General features: G+C 34.5%; 1 long non-coding RNA gene across 2 annotated transcripts in view; it reads left to right on the top strand.

Annotated features, from left to right (window-relative positions):
• Nucleotides 1-3,040: 3,040 nt before the first annotated feature.
• Nucleotides 3,041-22,898, top strand: part of LOC110099398 — a 28,451-nt gene continuing 8,593 nt past the window's right edge. The window contains exons 1-2 of one of the 2 annotated variants that reach the window (XR_003701822.1): nucleotides 3,041-3,498; nucleotides 21,048-21,214. This is a non-coding gene — a long non-coding RNA (uncharacterized LOC110099398). Of the gene's footprint in view, nucleotides 3,499-20,151; nucleotides 20,947-21,047; nucleotides 21,215-22,898 lie in introns of those variants that run through there. The other variant, XR_003701823.1, reaches the window with a different exon arrangement.

Here is a 22,898-nt window from a genome sequence, read left to right as displayed (position 1 = left end):
GTCAAGCTTCTTTCCTTAGCAGTAACTTGTGGATCTTTTAAATGTGTATCCCACTTTTTCTGGATCTTTATTTTTGGTACCTTGGGTTGGACAGTTTGGGTAAGGTTGAGCTGATCTTCTAGGGTTTGAACATTGCACCCCATTTTTTATTAGAGGTACTGATTTGTGCTGAATATTTTGCCTCAAGAAATCACCAGAGTTTGCATATTATTTTTAAAGTAAAATTCTCTTTGATCAAGCAAAACCAAGGGTCTAATTATAATGTGTTTTTTCCCTATGTTATATATGCACTAGTGACTCTTGGAAAGGAGTTCTTAGTTTTGGGAGAGCACTGTAGGAAAAACAATGAGAAATGAAAAAGTAAATACATCATCGAAAATAGTGAGTGATGGAAAAGTTGATACATGATGGAACTTCTATTAGGCCTCCCTATAAAGGCCGCTGCTCGGTTTAAGTGAATACATATCCTCTTTCTCTTTTATTGAATAGAGTTGCATTGGGGAAAAAATGAAGTCGACATTTATAGATGAGGGGGAGAGAAAGAGGTAGAGAGAGGAGAAATGACCATTTATTTGAAATTGAGTGATGAAGTGTCTTTCGGCTTTCACTTGGCGTGATAGTGATTCATGTTTTAGTTGGTAACAAGGAACTATTGTTGGGTCCTGTTTTCATTGTAATGTCTTTGACGGTACTCTATGAGAGGGAAATTGTTAGTGTTGGGCTCGAGTTCTACACTTAATGCAGTGTCAGAACACCCCCAATGCACTTTATGAAAATTCACGCTCCAGCCTTCTTTCATTTTACGTATTGGTACGTGGTATTTGATGTATAGTAGCAGCATGGGTTGATATTTAAAATTAGAAATTAACTATCTCGCATTTAAGGCGGATGGTTGGGAAGTGATGATGGACCCAATTATGATCCCATGGTTCCATCGCCCGGGTCATCGTGGTCTCTGGTCTACTTAATTAGAGGTAGTCGACCTAACTTGATAGAAGGATCTTTGTCGACAGCCATGGGTTGCATTGTCCAAAGGTACCTTGTAGACATGGGGGAAATATTTGCCCATGGTGATGAATTTGAATCCACCTTAGCTAAAAGAGAGCTTTGTGGCCTATCGATTATATCTCATTTAATTCATATCTCAAGGATTTGAAGTCATTGGGGAACATACGAGCTCTGGCCATTTAGTGGCAAAACACCCGGTTCAAAGGGCCCTGGTCATAACCGTTTACATGTAATGTCATTTGGTAGTAAAAGGTGAGAGGACCTTTAGAAAGTGGTTTATTTATTTTCTATTGGAATTTAATTTTCATATCGCCCCCCCTCTTTTTTTTTTTCATGAAGCACGGTGCAGTAATCATGGTAACTTGTCTTTTTTTCATTTTGTATATATTTTTGAGAGGTTTGATGGAGAAGTATAGAGGGAGTATCGAGATTCTACATATTATATTTATTGATTTATAGAAAGCATATTTATTGATTTAGAGAAAGCATGTGGTTAAGTTCCAAAAGAAATGCCCTGGAAAGTTTTATATTTGAGAACAAGGATTTATGTTTTTGCTGGTAAAGTGGAACTGTTGTTGGATCCTAATGTTTTCGTTGCAATTTCTATGAAGGTGTTCTATAAATTCAATTCATATCAGAGGGAATTAGTTTGTGATAGTCTCAAGTTCCTTATTTAGTGCAGTGTTAGAAGATCACTAATGAATTTTTTTATAATAACAAACACACACACTCTCTCTCTTTCTCTCTCTGTTTCTAACTTTGAGGTATGCTAATGCATCTCACAATCTTTTGCCATGAAAAGGAAAAATGAAATTGCATTGATGGGGTTTAATATTTTGCTTTTTTATATGGAAATCCTATCAGTTGCTTCATTTTCACCATGATATAAAGTTAAGAAGGCCTAAATATATGTCAGTTTCAAAGATTTGCACCCCAAATATATCCTGTAGTGTGTTGTGATTATTTCTTCTTTTAGTGAAAAGCTGAGAGGGCGATGATGAATATGATGGTTTAGAATTTGGCATGAATTTTGCTATGTTTCCTATGGTATGGCTTTCTGGATGGCCTGAAGTTTCTCAGGCAACCCCAACTGACATTACGATGGGAATTCGAGCATAGCGAAGCTTCTCTAATAGTTCTATGTCACGGATTCATTGTCATCTTCTGAGCCTTTTTCTTTCATCCTCATCTTCTTCTTCCTTTTTGGTTCATGATCCTTTTGTTTAAGTTTTTTTTTTTGGAGTAGTTAGCGGAAAACAATATTGTTTACCTAATTGACACTTACTCTCCTCACTACTGTAAAAATTCAAGGGCCCTTTCTCTAATTTAATTTTAACGCATGTTGGTGGAATCAGTGTCTCTTGCTGTGAAAAGGGAAATAAATTCATGGAAGAGAGAGAGAGAGATACATATGATTTTTGGATAGAGATACCATCGGTATCTTCCTCTTCTTCATGAAATCTGGAACTATTGTTGGCAATGAGAAGACATATTGTTATAGAAATTCTAATCAAATTAGTTTGAGAAATTTTTATGAGGAATTAGCGGAAAAGGAATATTGTTTGCCTACTTTACGCACTCTCCTTACTACTGCAAAAATTCATGGGCCCTTTCTCTAATTTAATTTTAACGCATGTTGGTGGAATCAGTGGCTCTTGCTGTGAAAAGAGAAATAAATTCATTGAAGAGAGAGAGAGAGATACATATGATTTTTGGATAGAGATACCATCGGTAGCTTCCTCTTCTTCATGAAATCTGGAACCATTGTTGGCAATGAGAAGAAATATTGTTATAGAAATTTTCATTGTATACGCAATAATAAATTCTAATCAAATTAGTTTGAGAAATTTTCATTGTATACGCATAATGCATTTGTAGCTAATTATACTTTCATTTAATTAATTTTTATTTTTAAAGTTAATTAGTATTAATTATTAAATGTCACAGAATTCAGTCTTCTGATTATTCTCTTAGTAGAATAGATGTATTAGATATGGTTTATTCCAAGAGATAGATTAAAAAAAAAATAAATTAAAAATTATATATGTTTTTTTATTTAATTTAAATATATTTTTAATAAAGAATAACAAAATTTATTGCCAGTGCTATTAAAATTTATTTAATCAGCTAAGAGAAAAGAAAGAGGGAACAAAAAGAAACGTGAGCGCGGGGTTGGTCGCATAATACGGATAGATACTCTTATGGAAGCCTGGAGATTTGGTTGATCCGGTGTGCGCGCAGAATAATTTCTGCTCTTTTACGGGGAAGCTTCTTCGCCTCCCACACGACTCTTCAGTAGACATCTACTATTTATACCAGCTACAGCGAAACCTATGCCGTAGTGATTGTAGGATCGGATGCACATCTTTCTCGCCGCCTAATTTTTCCTGATATCAAAGTAGATTTTTCGGAGCGCAATAATTTCTCTAAAATCTATCTCCGGCTTTTCTATTCGTTGGATGCCCTAGAGGCGTTGCTGATTTTTTCAGAGTATGCTTTTCTTCTCTCTATTTCCCTGCATTGTCTATAATGTTTGAAGCCCTCGTCATTTTTCGCAAATCTATGCCCCTTAAATTCTTCTTATTTACTTTTGAAATTTTATCAGTACTTTCGGGTTCTGAATGTTTCATAATGCGCAGGGTTGGATGCCTTCTTCTCTCTAAAGTTCCTATAACATTCATGTTTTGGTTAGTTGCTGATGTATATTTACGTTGGATCAGCACATGAGATTGTGCTTTTCAAAATTAGTTTGAATTCATACTGGCTAGGTCTTCTATTGAAGCTAAATATTTGTTGAAAGGTTTGATGGAGAAGTATAGAGAGTGTAAAGAGGATCTACATTTGATATTTATTTTTTTAGAGTAAGCATATGAGTGCTTTGGAGAGTTCTCGACGAAAAGAAAAGAGTTAGTAATGTTTATATTTAAGTCATCAAGGATATGTATACAAGAGTTTTAATATGTGCTCAAACACAAGATTGTTTGATCAAGTATTTTTCTATTTCAATTGGATTACATCAAGGATCAGCATTAAGCCACACTTTTTTTCTTTAGTCATGGATCTTACTTGCTACTTGTAATTTCCTCAATAATGTTTTCATCGAGATATCTGTGGTGTAACATTGCTGGTGATTGCCAACAAGTGACTGATCTCCTACAATTCAAGTTTACTTATACTCATTTTGCAATGCCGAACATCAAGGATGGCTTGAAAATTTTCAGGCAACCGATGTTAGGATTATACCTATTTATGCTTGAGGTTGGAGGGATATCTCCTACTTGTTGGAGGGATACCTTTTTGCTGATGATATTCTTCTTGTTGATAAGACTAGAGAGGGAGTTGAAGGTAAACTTGAATTATGCAGGTCAACCTTAGAGGCTTAGAGTCTAAAGGTTTTCGCTTGAGTAGATCTAAAACGGAATATATGGAGTGTAATTTTAGTAGTAATAGACCTAGTGAGGGGATTGTGACTTTGGGCGATCAAGTCATTAATAACAGTACACATTTTAGATATCTTGGATCTATTGTTCAGAGTGATGGTGAAATAGATGGAGATATTATCAGTAGAATTCAAGTTGGATGGTTGAAGTGGAGGAATGCATCGGGCTTGTTATGTGATAGAAATGTACCCCTCAAACTTAAGGGAAAATTCTATAAGATGGTAGTGAGGCCTGCAATGCTTTATGGTGCCGAATGTTGGTCATTAAAAGAGAAGCATAATACTAAGTTAACTGTGACAGAGATGAGGATGCTCAGGTGGATGATTGGCTTTACCCTTAGAGATAGGATACGAAATGAGCATATACGTGAAAAGGTTGGAGTAGCTCCAGTAGAAGATAAGATTAGAGAGAGTCGCCTTAGATGGTTTGGTCACATAAAACGGTGGCCTTCCGATGACCCGGTTAGGAGAGTAGAGGTATTAGATTTGACTTATGTTAAAATAGGTAGGGGTAGATCTAAAAAGACTTGGTTAGAAAATATTAGGAAAGACCTTTCTTTATTAGATTTAAACGAGAATTTGACTTTTAATTGGACACAATGGAGGATTAATGTAGCCGACCCCACGTAGTGGGATAAAGGCTTGGTGTTGTTGTTGTTGTTGGAGGGATTTTAGGAAGTTGATTATTTATTTATTAGTGTGGGGATTCAATAGTCATATTGTACTCTTTATCCTTCCCTGAAGCAGGATGCTGTTTCTCTGGTGATTTGAGATGATATATATATATATATATATATATGCTCAGCATATCTTACTGGCAATCCATGTGCACTTCCTTGCGTTATGCATTACCTTAGAAATTAAATAGCCTCTGTCTCCATTCTATTTCTCAAGTTGGAAAATTGTTACAATCCGTCCATATGAATGAAAAATTTATATTGCACGGATGGGGGATTCTAATTTTCTTTTACAGATGGAAGACTTATCAGGTAGTAGTTTGCTGTGATTATCTCTTTTATGAGTGAGTTGTGAGGGAAATAATGGTGATGATTTAGAATTCAGCCTACGTTGGCCTTAAAGCAGAACAGCCTTGGGAGAGCAGAGCAGTTAAAACATCATGAATCATGTATTATTATGTCTGCTTATAAAGTTTACTACTCAGGTTGAAGTTAATGCATATCCTCTGTCTTCGCTTATATTGATTTGAGCAGCATAAGGGAAAAAAGGCAGCATTTTGAGATGGGAGCGACTGAAAGAGATATAAAGAAGATAAATTAGCATATATTTGAAATTTTTAGTGGGATTAAGAGAGATAGTGTATTTCACTGACCTGATTGTGATTCTTGTTTTTGTTGGTATCAAGGAACTATTGATCCTCTTGATTTCTTTATAATTTTTATGAAGGTATTCTAAAAATGCAATTCTTATCGGTGGGAAGTAGTTTGTGATAGTTCTGAAATTATAACGCGCTCCCTCACTTTCTCTCTCTTTTAGCATGGGCTGGATCTTATACTAATACATCTTTGAAACATTTAACTTAATACCAAATCACGCTGCTACTATACGCCGGATAACATGTATTTGTTTGAAGACTAGCCTTAATTGAAAGTTCTCTCTCGTTATCGGGAAGGCTAATTAACTATAGGGCGTGCCTATAGGAAACCTAAACTCAGATCATATAACCCCTCAAAATGAGGGCGAAATCTCTGGTTAGTAACTTATTTAAAACCTAATCTGTCTTCTGAAAATTTGCCTCAAAACTTGAAAGTTAAAACTCTCCTCGACAACCCATAAAAAATTAAAGAGAGAAAAAGAGGTAGAGGAGGACAAATTACCATATATTTGACATTGAGAGGGAGAGTAAGAGAGATGATCTCTTTGACATAACCTTATTGTGATACTTATTTTTGTTGGTAACAACAAACTGTTGTTGGATCCTAATGTTTTCATTGTAATTTCTATGAAGGTATTCTATAAATTCAATTCATATCATAGGGAAGTAGTTTGTGATTGTATTCAAGTTCTATGTTTAATACAGTGTTAGAAGATACCTAATGCATTTGTAGGCCTACCTGGTAAGAATCCAAATTGATTTTGAGAAACATTAGTAATTTAGTATCATGCCGCAACCTATGCTCCATAACTCTCTACCATAGTTTTAAAGTATGACACATTAACTTAATTCCTATATAAATCGCATAATGTTGTGCATCATCTTTATTCTTAAAAATAGGAATCAACACGCTCATTCGTAGACGTGATGTTATGGTGATGCTGCTTATGAAGATGATGGTATCATGAGCCATCGTTAGTTCTTGCCTTCCTCACCATTAGGGGTGTAAATGAGTTGATCTAGAGGAACTTAAGTGTTGTCAAATGAGCAAAAATTTTGTTTAAATTTTTAACTTATCTTGCCAAACATATAGCTGTTTACCGACATAAAGCGTATTTGTAAAGTTAGAGTAGCAATTTAGTTTATGAATATCAACAATGTGGTTTATGAACTACAAGTACTTTTGTATCTGATTTCTTAAATCTCATATCTTTAGTCCTAGGTTTATGGAGTTGCTAATTAGAATCAATTGGGAAATTTATAATAATTCTCTGTTATTATACCAATACCCTATTATAATTTCAGGCAAATTCAAAGAGTAAAACCTCTTTCAATTTCTAGTCTATTTTCTCACGTCCTTTTATACTTATATTTTGAGGTCATACAAATCTTTTTTTTTTACATTTTTGTTGTTTTATACCAAAATCTTCTTATGTCTGCTTTTTTTTCCTTTCAGTAGCTTGTGGATCTTATAACTGTGCACCCAACTATTCTGAATCTTTTGTTTTGATAGTTTGGGTTGGATAGTTTCCGAGCTGATCTTGTACGAGGTTGAACATTGCTTCTCAGTCTTTGTTAGACGACTGATTTGCGCCTCATCCTTTGCCTCAAGAAATCTCTAATTGTATATTATTTTTATGGTTTTGTGACATTCTCTTTTATCAGGCAAAAAAAGGGTCAAATAAATTGTGGGTTGTTTCCTATTTTATATATTCGCTAATGACTCCTTGAGAATCGGTATTTCTTAGCCTACGCTGGCCTTAAAGCAGGACAGCCTTGGAAGAGCAGAGCAGTTAAAACAGTGAGAGATGGAAAAGTTAAAACACCATGAATCGTGTACTATGACTGACCTGAGCAACATGCATGACCTGAGAGGACAGCGTGAAAGCTTTTTCTATGATTGAGTGCAGGTGGCACCTTTGGATATCTCTTTATTGTTGCTCCATGCAACAACATTGGTAATTCAGGCCAATGTTTTATTATATGACTTGTCTTAATGGCCTGGAGCTTCTCAGGAAACTACATCTCCCATTAGCATGACAATTAAAGTATAGCAAAGCATCCTACCTGTCATATGTTAGGGATTTATTGGCATGCGAGCCTTCCTATTTTTGCTCTTTTCTTATTTTTGTTCTTATTCTTTCTTAATGCTCTTGAAGCTTAGCTCTTTCAGTTGTTGAGCTGAGCTCCGTAATTATCTCTTCGCTAATAAACTCCCCTCCAACTTCCGTTGCTGTGACTATTACAAATTATCCATTATCAATTCTTGCTGCTAATTTTGCTACTTTTCTCTGGCTACTAGATGAATTACTTTTGGAAAGGCAATGACTGTTAATGTTAACAATTGACAATTTGGCCATAGTTAATTCTTCCTCTACTCTAGGAGTGAGGCATAAGGATAGCATGCAGATCCAAGAGCAACCTACTTGTGGCTATTAAATACTTCCCACAGTATTGCTTCTTTTACCATTATTGCTGCTACTTTAAGAACCTGCTTATATTTATTTTGTTTACCTGCTTGTTCTAACTTTGCTTGAGATTCTTTTCAGCAGGACCTGGAGGCATTTGTTTGCAAGACGCTTGCAATCACATTATTGCTGTATTTTCATTATAGAGGCTGTGGTGATTTCCTCTAGGATAATTACACTTTTTTAATATATATAAATATCAAAATGGTTACCTGAGTTTTTATGATGGGCCAAAATGTTCTTCAATTTTATTAAAAGATCATATTGGTCTTAAATTTTTTTTAAAAGAATCAAAATAGTTCCATGACGGGGACCATTTTAAATTACTGCACTCAAATGTTTCTAAGTTGTGAAACCCGTATCTTTAACTGGTTTAGTGCTATTTAATACGAGAATTACTGAGATGCACTTAAAAATTCTTTAGGATAACAATAAAGCTACCATGGTGTGGAGAAATTGTTAGGATTTTCTATTTAATAGGGCTAATCTATTTTTTAGTTTCTGCTGTCAATGAATGCTGCAACATATAGTAAATACGTAACATTACAATGTCTTTAGCTTTCTTAATGGATTCACCCTACAATAACAAGTTGCTAGCATCTCTCTCTCTCTCATTCACCCCATCGCTCCATCGTCTCTCTCTCTTGTTCTCTTACTCTTCGCTTTTCTCTCTCTCTCTCCAATCTCCCTCTCTTTCTCTTTCTCTCTCTTTAGAATGCCAAATTGTTCTTTTTGAACAAGAATGTCCCGAAGCTTTCTGGTCTTGAAGGTGCCAGGTTACCAGATATAGGTGAAAATTTTTTGGGTGATATTCTAGTTTGTTTATCAAATGAGCTTCCCTCGCCCTTGCTTTAATGCCATAGACATAAGCTGTAGATGTCATGATTGTAAGTTTTTTTGGCTTTAGCTAATATATCAGAGTGGAAGCTTGCTGTCAACTTTTCTTAAGTTTTAGCAAATCAATCTTGTTATTATGCAGCTTACCTTGATTTGTTGGCTGGCTCAAAAGTCCCCCAAAATTTTTTTTGGTGACTGGAATCCCTTTTGTGGTCTGTATTCCTACTAGCTAGCAATTCTCCGAGCCTTGGAGTTGCGGCAGCTGGAATTTAATAAAATATGGTTAACGCTTAAAGAAGCTTTCTAGTAAAATTTTTTGGGGAAGAGTAATATAGCTTAGTTTATAGTTTGATTTTAATGTTTTTCAAAATTTGCTTGAATTCTTGGTGGTTAGGTCCAGTATTGAACATATATTTTTGTTGAGAGCTTTGATGGATAAGCATTGATAGAGTAAAAGGGAGATATTTATTTATTTAGAGTAAGCATATGATAAACATTCAAGAGAAGTGCTGTGGAGAGTTATAGAAAAGAAAAGAGTTAGTAATGCTTATTTTTAAGTCATTAAGGATATGTATACAGGAGTTTTAATTTGTGCTTAAACACAAGGTGGTTTGATCAAGTATTTTTCTATTTTAGTTGGATTATATAAAGGATCAATGTTAAGTGAATATCTTTTTTTTCTTTAGTCATGGATGTTCTTTCTAGACTTCTGCAAGGGGATGTAACTTCCTATATGCTTCTTGCTGATGATATTCTTATTATTGATCGGATTAGCGAGGGAGTTGATGAATGATTTGAATTATGGAGGTTCACATAAGTGTTTAAAGTTTTTCATTTGAGTAGATCTAAAATCGAATACATGATGTTTAATTTTAATTTTAATATTAATAGATCTAGTGGTGGGATTGTGACATTGGGTGATCAAGTCATGCAATGCCTTATGACGCAAAATGTTAGCCATTAAAACAAAATTGATGAGGCCTGCAAGGCCTGAAGAACTTGCTTGTTACTTGCATTTTTCTCAATAATGTAATCATCGAGATATCTGTTGGTAGAACTGAGCTGGTGATTGCCATAACTTATCTTCTGGAACCTAGGTTCCTTATGCTATTTTTGCAATGTCGAACGTCAAGGATGGCTTGAAAATTCTCAAGCAACCGATGCTATGATTATCCCTAGTTATGCTTCAGTTTGGAGGGCTTTTAGAACGCTGGTTGTTTATGTATTAGTGTTGGAATTCAATTGCATATTGTACTCTCTTTCTCTTCTGAAGCAGCTTTCGGTTATATATATACAGATTTTTGATATATAAATGCTCAGCATATCTTACTTGCAATCTAATTGCTCTACCTTTCGTTTTGCATTACCTTACAAATTTAAGAGCCTCCATCTCCATTCAATTTCTTTTGCATGTTGGAAAATTTTCTTACAATCTGTCCATATAAATGGGAAATTTAAGTTGCACGGATGGAGAGTTATGTTTTTCATTTACAAATGGAAAACCTGTCAGTTGCCTGATCTCCGCCTTGAAATACAATTATCAGATGACATTTTTAAGATTAGCAGTATACCAAAAACATGTAGTTGCTACGATTATCTCTTCTATGAATGAAAGTTGTGAGGGCAATGATGGTGATAATTTAGAATTTGGCTATTTGCTGCACATGATTTCTCCCCTTATCTGACATATTTTTAGTCTACAAAATAATATTAAAAAGCTTAGATAGTCAAGAAATTCCTTCTTCTTTTAAGCATTTCTACACCTCTATTGGATTATCATAAGGTCAAACAGCTTTTTCACAGTTCATTTTCTTTAAATCCACTATAACTCAGTTTTACTAGTACTTTGATAAAAACAAATATCTTTATTTTCATTTAGGATGCTATGGTCACTAAAATCAACTGTATTCTCGCAATCTTTATTGAAAAGTTCAGGAAAATATCTTATCTATTTTTGTTGAATGTCTTCTTCTAATAAAACCACTTTGATTTTCATCCTTAATGCGCTTCATTGGTACTAAATCCTCACTACTAATCTTTCGCCTTCCTTAATATCTAATCTTTTATATAAATCATTAAAGCTGAAATCTTTGCATCGGTTATTGCTTTCAAGACTCCTTACACTAATGACCCCCTGAGAAAGGGTATTTCTTAGTCTATGCTGACCTTAAAGCAGGATAACTTTGGAAGAGCAGAGCAGTTAAAACAGTGAGAAATAGAAAAGTTAAAACATCATGGATCATGTACTATTAGGCCTGCTTATATGTTTAATGCAATGTCAAAAGATGCCTAATGCTTTTGTTGACAGTAACATGCTCCCTCTCCGAGGATGCCTATTGCATTTGTTGACAGTGACAAGGGCATTGGGGTGCTATCTTTATGTTGTCTTCAAGACAATTAGGTTTTGATATGGAAGATAATGTTGCTACTCTTCATATATCTATGCTTGTCAGTTTCACTTTCTATGTATTGGTGCATATTTCATATTTTATGTGGATTAAGTTACTTTGAGAATGGGTATCTTTTTAGCCTGTGCTGACCTTAAAAAGGGATTTCCTTGGGAAAGCAGAGCAGTGAAAACAGTGAGAGAGAAAAATTAATACGTCATGGATCTTGTACTATTAGATCTGCTTATAAAGCCAGCTACTCATTTGTATTGAATGCATATCCACTCTCTTTCTCTAATTTTGAATGGAGTTGTATAGGGGTAAAAATAAGGCAGCATTTAGAGATTAGAGGGAGAGAAGAGGAGGACAAATTACCCATATATTCGACATTGAGAGGGAGATTAAGAGAGACGAAGTGTCTTTACATGACCGGATTTTGTTCATATTTTTGTTGGTAACAAGGAACTGTTGTTGGATCCTAGTGTTTTCATTGCAGTTTCTATAAAGGTATTCGATAAATTCAGTTTATATAAGAGGGAAGTAGTTTGTGATAGTTCTTAAGTTTATTGTTCAATGCAGTGTCAGAAGTTTGCTAACTAATTTGTTGACAATAACTCACTCTCTCTCTTCTCTCTCTCTCTCTCTCTCTCTCTCTCTTCTGAGGGCAACAATGGTGATGATTTAGAATTTAGCCATCAACTGCACATGAGGGGAATGAAATTCCCCTATGTTTATTATGATATGGCATGTCTGGATGGCCTGGAGCTTCTATGGCAAGTACATCTTCCATTAGGATGGGAAATAAAGTTTAAAAAAGCTTCTCTACTTCTCTTTATGTCATGGATTGATTGTTCTTCTTCTAATAATTCTTTCCCAGGAGTCGAGAATCATAGCTCATCCAGTTGTTGCGCCTAGCTCCCTAATAATCTCTTCACTAATAAAATCCCCTCCAACTTCTGTTGCTGTTACTGTTACAATATATCCATTATCAATTCTTGCTTAGCTTTGCTATGTTTCTCTGGCTTCTAGATGGATTTAGTTTGGAGAGGCAGTGACAATTATTGCCGATAATTTGGCCATGGTCGATTCTTACTTTACTCTAGCAATGAGGCATTGAGGATGGAATGGAACTTCTCTAGCAACGTACTTGTAGTTCTATTAAAAATTGCCTACTATACTGCTTCTTTTACCAATGTTGCTTCTACTATAAGAACCTACTTCTATTTAGTTGTTTAGCTGCATGCTCTAACCTTTTCTCAGATTCTTTGCAACAGTAGGATCTGGAGTCATTTGTTTGCAACATGCTTGCAATCACATTATTGCTGATGCTCATTATAGAGTCTGTGATGATTTCTCTTCTATAAGATTCTCTCTTTTTTTAATACACACATATGTATGTTGGAAAGCACATACTTTTGCAAGTATAGAGAAGGAAAATTAGTATATATTTGAAATTTATAGTGGGATTAAGTGAGATGTAGTGTCTTTCACATGGCCTGATTGTGATTCTTGTTTTAATTTGGTATCAAGGAACTATTGATCCTCTTGTTTTCTTTATAATTTCTTTGAAGGTATTCTATAAAATGCAATTCTTATCGGTAGGAAGTAGTTTGTGATAATTCTGAAGTTCTATGTTTAATGCAATGTTAGAAGATGCCTAATGCATTTGTTGACAATAACACGCTCCCTCACTTTCTCCATCTCTTTTAGCATAGGCCGGATCTTATACTTCTAATCTTCTCTCAACAAAGACATTAGAAGATAAACATTTTATGTGACAATGTGACCAAACCATCTAAGGCAGCTCTCTCTAATATTATTTGCCATAAGAGATACTCTAACCTTTTCATGTATATGCTCGTTTCACATTCTATCTCTAAGTGTAAAGCTACTCATCCACTTCAGGATCACCATGAAGCATCGATGGTCTCTGTGGGCTCCGAAAGTTTGCGCCCCGAACTCTTCTTGGGCACTTTCTTTTTCGCGTCGTCGATAAGAGTTTTAACTTTTAAGTTCTCAGGCAAATTTTTAGAGGGCAGATTGGGTTTTAAATAAGATAGTACCAGAGATTTCGCCCTCATTTTGCGAGGACTTCATGATCTGAGTTCAGGTTTCCTATAGGCGCTAGTCTCTATAGTTAATTGCCCCTCCCGATAACGAGAGAGAACTTTTGATTAAGGCTATTTGGTTAACAAATACATAGTATCCGGCATGCCCCGCTCAAATATGTATTGATAAGTTATCTAGGATGGCCTTTGGTGGCAATTGGTGTGGCCATCAGCTATTTACTCTTCTTTTGGATTCTTGGTCTACCACCTCTTTTACCTTTTATCTACTTTCATTTTTGGGAAGATCCAACAGCTTTTAAACTCTCTTTCTCTACCCCACAGTTTCTCTTTATATATATATATATATAATCAGTCATGAACCTTGATGCATATTTAACTGGAATTTTCAAAATTAATTTATGGACCATTTTAACTCTAATGTCGGCAAACTGATAGCCAAAATGAACGTGTCAACCAAATGAATCTTATGACACCAAAAGCCTTGCTATCTGAATCTGAAGTATAATTCAAAATTTCAGGATGTTAATTAGATAATTAAATGATTTCCAAATTTTAGATGATTATAGTCAGATTGAGCATCTCGATGATGTAAATCCAACTAGCACAAGATTACTTAATGCAGACAATATAAATTTACTTAGATGCTAAACAAGTGTTCTATGATCAAAGTAATCAATACAAGTTGTTAAATGAAGTTTTCAAGATATTTTTCATATTAATGTGACTAGCCATTTTTAAATATCTGTAACCATTGTGGAGCATGGGAAGTAATATTCAAATGGTGGGCATATTTTTACATTTAATGGCTTATTGTTATATTCAAAACTCAAAACTTGCTTGTTAGTTGTATTTTGTTTTCCTCCATAATGTAATCGTCAATGTTTCTCTTGGAAGATATGCGCGGGTGATTGCCTCACCAATGAGTGACTTATCTTCTACAACCTAGGTTGCTTATCTCATTTTGCATCGGCAAACATCAAGGATGGCCTGAATATTTTCAGGCAACCAATGCTATTATTTTCCTTATATATGCTCGAGGTGAGTGTACTTCTAGAAAGCTGCTTTTTTGTGTGTTGGAATGAAAGTCATATTGCCCTCTCTCTCTTTCTTTCCTGAAGGACTTTGCTGTAACCATGGTTGTTTGAGATGATCTGCATATATATATATATATATATATATATATGTGTGTGTGTGTATTATAAAAAAAAATGCTCAGCATATCTTACTGGCAACCCAAGTGACGCTCTTTCTTCTTATTCATTACATTAGTAATTCAAGAGTCTCTATCTCGATTCTATTTCTTATGCGTGTTGGAAAACTGAAATTGCCCTGATAGGGGATAATATTTTTTATTTACAGATGCTGGGCCTGTCAGTAGCCTCTTACCTACCTTAAAATACAATTAAAAAGGCTTAATCATTTGGCAATTTTCAAGATTAGTGACAATAAACAACATGTGCTGTGATTTTCTGTTTTATGTGTGAAATGCTTTGAGCGCAATGATGATGATTTAGAATTTAGTCATCAACTGCACATGGCGGCTATGAGATGTTCCTATTTTTCTTGTTATATGGCTTGTTTGAATGGCCTGGAGCTTCTCAGGCAACCTAATCTCCCATTAGCATGGCAATTTAAGTATAGCAAAGTTTCCTAACCGGGTCATCGGACTGCCGCCGTTTTGTGTCCAGACCATGGTGACTCTTTCTAATCTTATTTTCCACTGAAGCTACTCGAACCTTTTAACGGATATTCTCATTTTGTATCATATCTCTATGTGTAAGCCGCTCATCCACCTGAGGATCCTCATCTCTGCAACACTTAATTTAATTTTATACTTCTCTTTTAATGGCCAACATTATGCACCATCAAACATTGTAGGTCTTACCTCCATCTTATAGAATTTTCCTTTTAGTTTGATGGGGACTTTTGAATCACACAACAAGTCTGATGCATTCCTCCACTTCAACCATTTATTTCACGATCACTGTGAATAATAGACCCAAGATTACTAAAACGTATACTCTTATTAATGACTTGATCGCCCGAAGGCAAAATCCCCTCACTATTAAAACATTTAGACTTGAAATGGAACCTTTAGACTCTAATGACCAACTTTAATTTTGTATTTACTCAAATTAAAACCTTTAGACTCTAAGGTTGACCTCCGTTATTCAAGTTTACCTTCAACTCCCTCTCTAGTCTTATCATTAAGAAGAATATCATCAGCAAAAAGCATACAGCTGGATACAACCTTTTGAAAATGTCTAGTGAGAACATCAATGACTAAAGCAAAAAGTTATGGGCTTAAGGAAAAAAAAATTGCGAGCATATACTTCTGCAGGTTTAGCTTTCAATTTTTTCTTATATCTCTCTCAGTCATGCCACAAAGCTGGGTTTTTTATTTTATAAATCTTGGCGCTATTTTGTTTCTTTTATGGAGTAGTGAGCAATATTATGAAAGTTCTTTTCAGCTACTGAATACTCTATTTTGTTATTTTGTGAAGCATATTTTTCTGCAAAAAAAAATATGGAATACAAATTTTGTTGAGGATCATTAAGTCGTTTATAAGTTCAATTGTCTGTCTCGATTCTAATTTTGAGGTAAGTTGATGCATCTCAGAATCTCTTGCCATGAAAAGGAAAAATGAAATTGCATTGATGGGGTTTAATATTTTTGCTTTTTTTATATGGAAATCCTATCAGTTGCCTCATTTTCACCGTGATATAAAATTAAGAAGACAGAAATATATGGCAATTTCAAAGATTTGTGCCAAAAATATAACTTGTAGTGTGTTGTTATTATTTTTTCTTTGAATAAAAACCGTAGGGCGATGATGACGACGATGGTTTAGAATTTAGCCTGAATATTGCTGTTTCCTATGGTATGGCTTTCTAGATGGCCTGGACTTTCTCTGGCAACCACAACTGACATTACGATGGGAATTCGAGCATAGCGAAGCTTCTCTAATAGTTCTGTCATGGATTCATTGTCATCTTCTGAGCCTTTTTCATTCATTATCATCATCTTCTTCTTCCTTTTTGGATTATGATCCTTTTGTATGAGTTTGTTTTGGAGGAATTAGCGGAAAAGGAATATTGTTTACCTAATTGACGCTTATTCTCCTTACAACCGTAAAAATTCGAGGGCCCTTTCTCTATTCTAATTTTATTGCATGTTGGTGGAATCAGTGTCTCTTGCGGTGAAAAGGGAAATAAATTTATCTAACAGATAGATACATATGATTTTTAGATTGATATACTATCAGTAGCATCATTTTGTCAATGAAATATAATTACAAAAGCAATATCATTTGGCAGTTATGAAAATTGTGCAATACAGATAATGGGTTATAGTGTTGTGATTATTTCTTTTAGAAGTTCAAAAAATTTTGTGGGATTATGATGATGATAATGATTTAGATTTTTGCTGGGTTGTGTTAGTGCTTTTGTGGAGCGTCTCTTTGTTTCCTTTGGTATAGCATATAGATTTAGATTTTTGCTGGGAACGTCTTAGTTATATATTATATGATCGAATATGGCCTAACTTTAAAATTCAGCTCAGAAAGAGAAGACCTAACTTTCAGATACCACTGCTCCATGTCATTTGGAAATGAAACCCGCACATTATTCTTCGTGATTGTTAGCTTTTTTAACGAGGCGATACTTCTCAAGGGCTCCATTAGCAACACCAATGGATCACTTATGCTAAGATCGTTGAGCATGAGATGGCAATTATTAGTCGTCTCCACTTCTCGATATCTTCCGAGAGAGATCAGATTGGGGCAATCTCTAATTGTCTTGTATCTTAGTGCTGCAAGTCTTGTTATTTCATCAGCCAGAGGAAGAGATGTAATGTTTGGGCAGTCACGTAGCACCAGATCAATTAAGCAAGGAAACAAACATCCATCTTCGCCAGCTACTCCTGCTTCAAACCAATCCTTTAATGCTTCTAATCCGCAAATATCTAACACCTCTAGCAATGGAAAGGCACGGTATTTATCATTCCCATTAAACTTACTTTCAAGCCATTTTACTTTCTGCATCCAAGCAAGTTTTAGAGACTTGGGGAAGGGAAGTTGCCTGAAAGGAGGAAGAGTTTCCCATTCCAAGCAATTTTCCAATTCGATTTTCTCTAGGTTGAAGGTCGGATTGACATATTGCAGACCTTGCACCCCAGTAACGCTTTATGCTCATATTCCTTATACAATTTGGTGGATGAAGGTTGTCGAGCACGTTCTCATATAAAGCGATGTTCCATGAATTAGCACTTCTCCAACATAAGGTCAAATCAATGAGCCTCGTCTTTTCACATAATTGGGCATTACGAGTCTCCTCGGCATCCTTCACATATTCAAGGCTGTTGATTTCTAAAATGCAAAGATCATTCATATTCTTCATCACCCCAATTAATCTATAACCACTCATGATGCATGCAAGTTTCAATTTATTTTAGTTTTTTTATTGTAATTTGAATGCTATAGTTTTTTTTTTGATTTTTTTATGTTATCCTATGATGGAAAACATCCAATGATCATGAGTAGGTAGTGCTTGGGCATGGCAAACCTTTGGTGTGCTAGCTACTTGGGCTTGGCTGTTTGGCTGCCCCCTTTTCTCTTATAAATTGGAGATGCATAAAATGTTGTTGAATATTTGAGCAAAGCCTCCTAAAAACCTTAGGTTTCTTCTTTGGAAAAGCTTGAGAGCTTGTTCCATTTCTCTCTTCCTACCCACTATTTCGTCTTGGGCTTCTAACCTCTTCTTCTCTCCACAATTTCCATTACACTTGTATCTTTCTTTGTGAGCTATTGGAAGGTGTTTGTTGGCTGAGTTGGTGACATTTGCCGGAGGAGTTTTGGTGGACGTTGGACCTTGTAGCTGTGGTGGACCTTTGGTTTGCAAGCTCTTAAGCACTTATCTTATTTTACCTATTTTTCGTTGCATGTGAGGAAACTGCTTGTCAGTTGTTCTGAGAATAGTGTTTTTTAATTTTAATTTTGTTTCGTTTGTTTGGCTTTTGTTTGTCTTGGTGTTTGATTGGATGTCACCATTCTAATTTGAATTGAGTTTTGTTCTACTAGTCCTAGTGTTCTCCTCTTTTGTCTCTTTCTTTCTAGTTTGCCTGCATCAACTCACAACCTATTATGGACAAGACTTTAGCTTCCCAATCCAACATATCAATGAACTGCAACTCTTGGGCAATATCATGTAACGCAAGTTTGGAAGGCTATTAATGCCACTTGGTAAAAAATCATCACGTTCCTGTAGTTTAAGGGGTTCTAGCTCCTCAGGGCTATCATATATTGTGTATTGCAAGTGATAGAGATTACTTTGAGATCTTGGCAGCATAATCAAATTAAAACCAATAATTTTTAAGTATCGAAGAGGTATCAAATTTTCAATCTCCTCAAGTATCATTTTCAAGTATGGAGCACATACATATAATAAGCGTAGGCTTCTCGATGCTCTGAATATTTCAGTAAGTGCACTGCAAATATCCTCATAAGAAGCTTTATAGAACAAAAAAAAGAGAATGCAAATGTTTAAACTGCCCAATCTTTTTTATGATGCCTGGATTTGTAGTTTGAACAAACAAGTATCGAAAAGTTTCAGAAATTTCGAGAGAAGTTTTTTCAACATCCACAACTTCAATGCATACATGTGCAAAAAATTTAGATGCCGACTCATGTATTAAATCATGCATCTTATAGTGTTCTCTGACCTTGTCAACTAAAGTTTTTTTTTTTCCAAAAAAGTCAAAATACCTTCTTGCAGTATCTCCTCCATAGTCATTCCTTGAGACGGATGAATGAAACCCAATGCAATCCACATTCGGACGAAGTCGTCTTTATTGAACATATGATCTTGTGGTATAAGTCCTCTGCTATGGGAATGTCTTTGTGGTAGTGGTGATGATGCCCAAATATGCTTTCCTCTACCCGCTTTTAATTGTAATGAAAAGTTCTGATGTGGCCATCAGCTATTATTACTCTTCTTTTGGATGCCTAGCTACTACTTCTGTTACATGTGCTATGTCGTGTTCCCGATTTTCTCCATTTTTATGCCACTCTTAATTATCTGAAAACATTATGGGCAATGTGAAGGAATCGGAGAATGGTGAGGCATATTTTTACATTTAATGGCTGATCATTCATTAATTATTTAAATTATTATTCATTTTATATTTAATTGTTCTACTAATAATTTAATTAATTATTTAAATTATATTTAGTTTGTTTAATTATTAATTATTTTATTAATCACTTAAGAATTTTTCTATCATTAATTATTTAATTATTATTTGTACTATTAATTTATTAGTTTATTTAATTGTTAATATTTTAAATTATATTAAGTTAACCAGTAATAGATTAGAGGTTTCTAGGGTTTGCTTTTCCTCTTCTCATTTTTGTTCATGCTAAAACTTTTGTGTTTAGGATATAAGGCGGTTAAAAGAGTTTATATGCATTGTTAGGATAATTAAAATATTGCAAGAGAAATTTAAATAAAACATAATAAAAATTTATTAATAATAATTAATTATTTAAATATTATTTATTATATTTTATAATAAATATTTTTAAAAAATCATATTTAATTCTTTTAATTATTTTATTAATCATTTATATATTATTTAATTAGTTTCACTTAATTATTAATATTTTAAATTATATTAATAAAATTATCCAACAGTTAGAGGAGTCTAGGTTTTACTTTTTCTTTCTCTATTTCGTTCGGCTTCGTTGTTTCGTATGATGGTAGAGTTTTTCACGAGTTCTTCGTCATTGTTCGACTTTGCTCCTTCGACTACGTTCCCTTCTTGTTAGATCGAAAGTTACGACAGTTTTTTGATCGGAAGCAACAATGGGAGCTTGCTTGTTGTGTAGGTAACTTTTTCCCTTGCCCATGCTTCTTCGGGAATCAAAGGATTTAATCTGGGATTTACCACGAAAAGAGGGAATGTTCCGTCAACCGCGGATTTGTTTTACTGTGAGATTTGGTTTTGCATTTTGGGCTGTTTGGTTGGATTTAGCTCAAATCCACTTCAAATCCGGCTTAAATCCTGCATCCAAACAGCCCCTAAGTGTTGATGCTGTGATGCATTTGCTATTCGAATCTTCCTTGGTTTAGTTGTCATATCTTTAATTTAGAATGGCGAGGTATTAAAAATCACCAGATATCTGCTAGTAAAAGATGCTTCCCCCCTTTTTTTAATTAGGGCTTGAGCTGAGAGGACAGCGTGAAAGCTTTTTCTATGATTGAACACCCCCATTTATGCATGGATATATATCTATATACATATACATACAAACATACATATGTGTATGATATACTTCTTGCAATCAAATTGCCCTTAACTTGAGAAATTATTGGATTGGTGTGGACAATGAGGAGAAATATTTGCATGGTGAGACATTTTTACAATTAATAGCTGATAGTTATAGTTGTCTTTTGTTTTCCTCAGTAATGTAATAATTGAGATTTCTATTGCAAAATTTTTTGTTGTAGGTGCCAACAAGTGACTGATCTTTTGAAAATAAACTTTCGTATACTCATTTTGTAATGGCGAACATTGAGGATGGAATGAAATATCTCAGGCAACTGATGTTTATTAGTTATATTGCTCTCTCTCTCTCTCTCTCCTTCCCTCCTTGAAGCACGGTGCAATAACCATGGTAACTTGCTAAGCCTTTTTTTCATTTTGCATATATATTTGAGAGGTTTGATGGAAAAGTATAGAGAGAGGATTGAGAATCTGCATATTATATTTATTGATTTAGAGTAGGCATATGATAAAGTTACAAAAGAAATGCCCTGGAGAGATTTATATTTGAGAACAGGGATTTATGTTTTTACTGGTAACTACTGTTATTGGATCCTAATGTTTTCGTTGCAATTTCTATGAAGGTATTCTATAAATTCAATTCATATAAGAGGGAAGTAGTTTGTGATAGTTCTCAAGTTCTATATTTAGTGCAGTGTTTGAAGATCCTTAATGCATTTTTTGATAATAACACACACCCTCTCTCTCTCTGCTCTCTCACTCACTCTCTCTCTTCGTGTGTTTCAATCTATCTATATATGTAATGGAAAAAGTGGTCAGTTTCTTGTTTGCAAACTATATTATGCAGAATTTTCTTATTAATTACTTTATAAGTTCAATTGTCTGTCTTGATTCTAATTTTGAGGTATGCTGATGCATCTCACAATCTCTTGACATGAAAAGGAAAAATGAAATTGCATTGATGGTGTTTATTTGTTTTGCTTTTTTATATGAAAATCCTAACAATTGCCTCATTTTCACCATGATATAAAATTAAGAAGGCCTAGATATCTGGCTATTTCAAACATTTGTACCAAATATAACTTGTATGTTGTGATTATTTCTTCTTTAAGTAAAAAGCTGAGAGGTCGAGGATGATGATGATGATGGTTTAGAATTTAGCCTGTATATTGATATGTTTCCTTTGGTATGACTTTTTGGATGGCCTTGAGTTTCTCAGGCAATAACAACTGACATTAAGATAGGAATTCGAGCATAGCAAAACTTCACCAATATATCTCTGTCATGGATTCATTATCATCTTCTGAGCCTTTTTCTTTCAGCATCTTCTTCTGCATCTTCTTATTCTTTTTCTTCCTTTTTGGTATATGATCTTTTTTTTTTAGTTTGTTTTGGAGGAATTAGCGGAAAAGGAATATTGTTTACCTAATTGACGCTTACTCTCTTTACTACCGTGAAAATTCAAGGGGCCTTTCTCCAATCTAATTTTAACGCATGTTGGTGGAATCAGTGTCTCTTGGTGTGAAAAGGGAAATAAATTCATTGAAGAGTGATACATATGATTTTTAGATAGAAATACTATGAGTACCTTCATCTTCTCCATGAAATATAATTACGAAGGCCATATCATTTGGCAGTTATGAAGATTAGTGAAATACTCATAATGGGTAATAGTGCTGTGATTATTTCTTTTAGAAGTTAAAAAAATTGTGGGGAAGATTATGATGATGATAATCATTTAGATTTTAGCTGGGTTTTGTAGTGCTTCTGTGGAGTTTCTCTATGTTTCCTATGGCATTACATGTATGTTTGGTTAAATATGAGCTATTCATAAACAACAAATTTTTATGACAGTTTTATATAACAAGGGATTTGAAGTTCGATTCCCATGAAGGCAAGTAACTCTTTTACAAAGGGAATGTCTTAGTGTTAGTGCTGATGATGCCCAAATATGCTTTCCTCTACACCCTTTGATTGTCTTGATAAGTTATTCAGGTTGGCCTTTTGTGGAAACTGATGTGGCCATCAGCTATTTTTACTCTTCTTTTGGATGCTTAGTCTACCACATCTTTTAT

This window comes from Dendrobium catenatum, unplaced genomic scaffold (genome assembly GCF_001605985.2).
Source record: "Dendrobium catenatum unplaced genomic scaffold, ASM160598v2 fragScaff_scaffold_1022, whole genome shotgun sequence".
Lineage (NCBI taxonomy): Eukaryota > Viridiplantae > Streptophyta > Magnoliopsida > Asparagales > Orchidaceae > Dendrobium > Dendrobium catenatum.
This window is presented reverse-complemented; position numbering and strand designations above follow the sequence as displayed.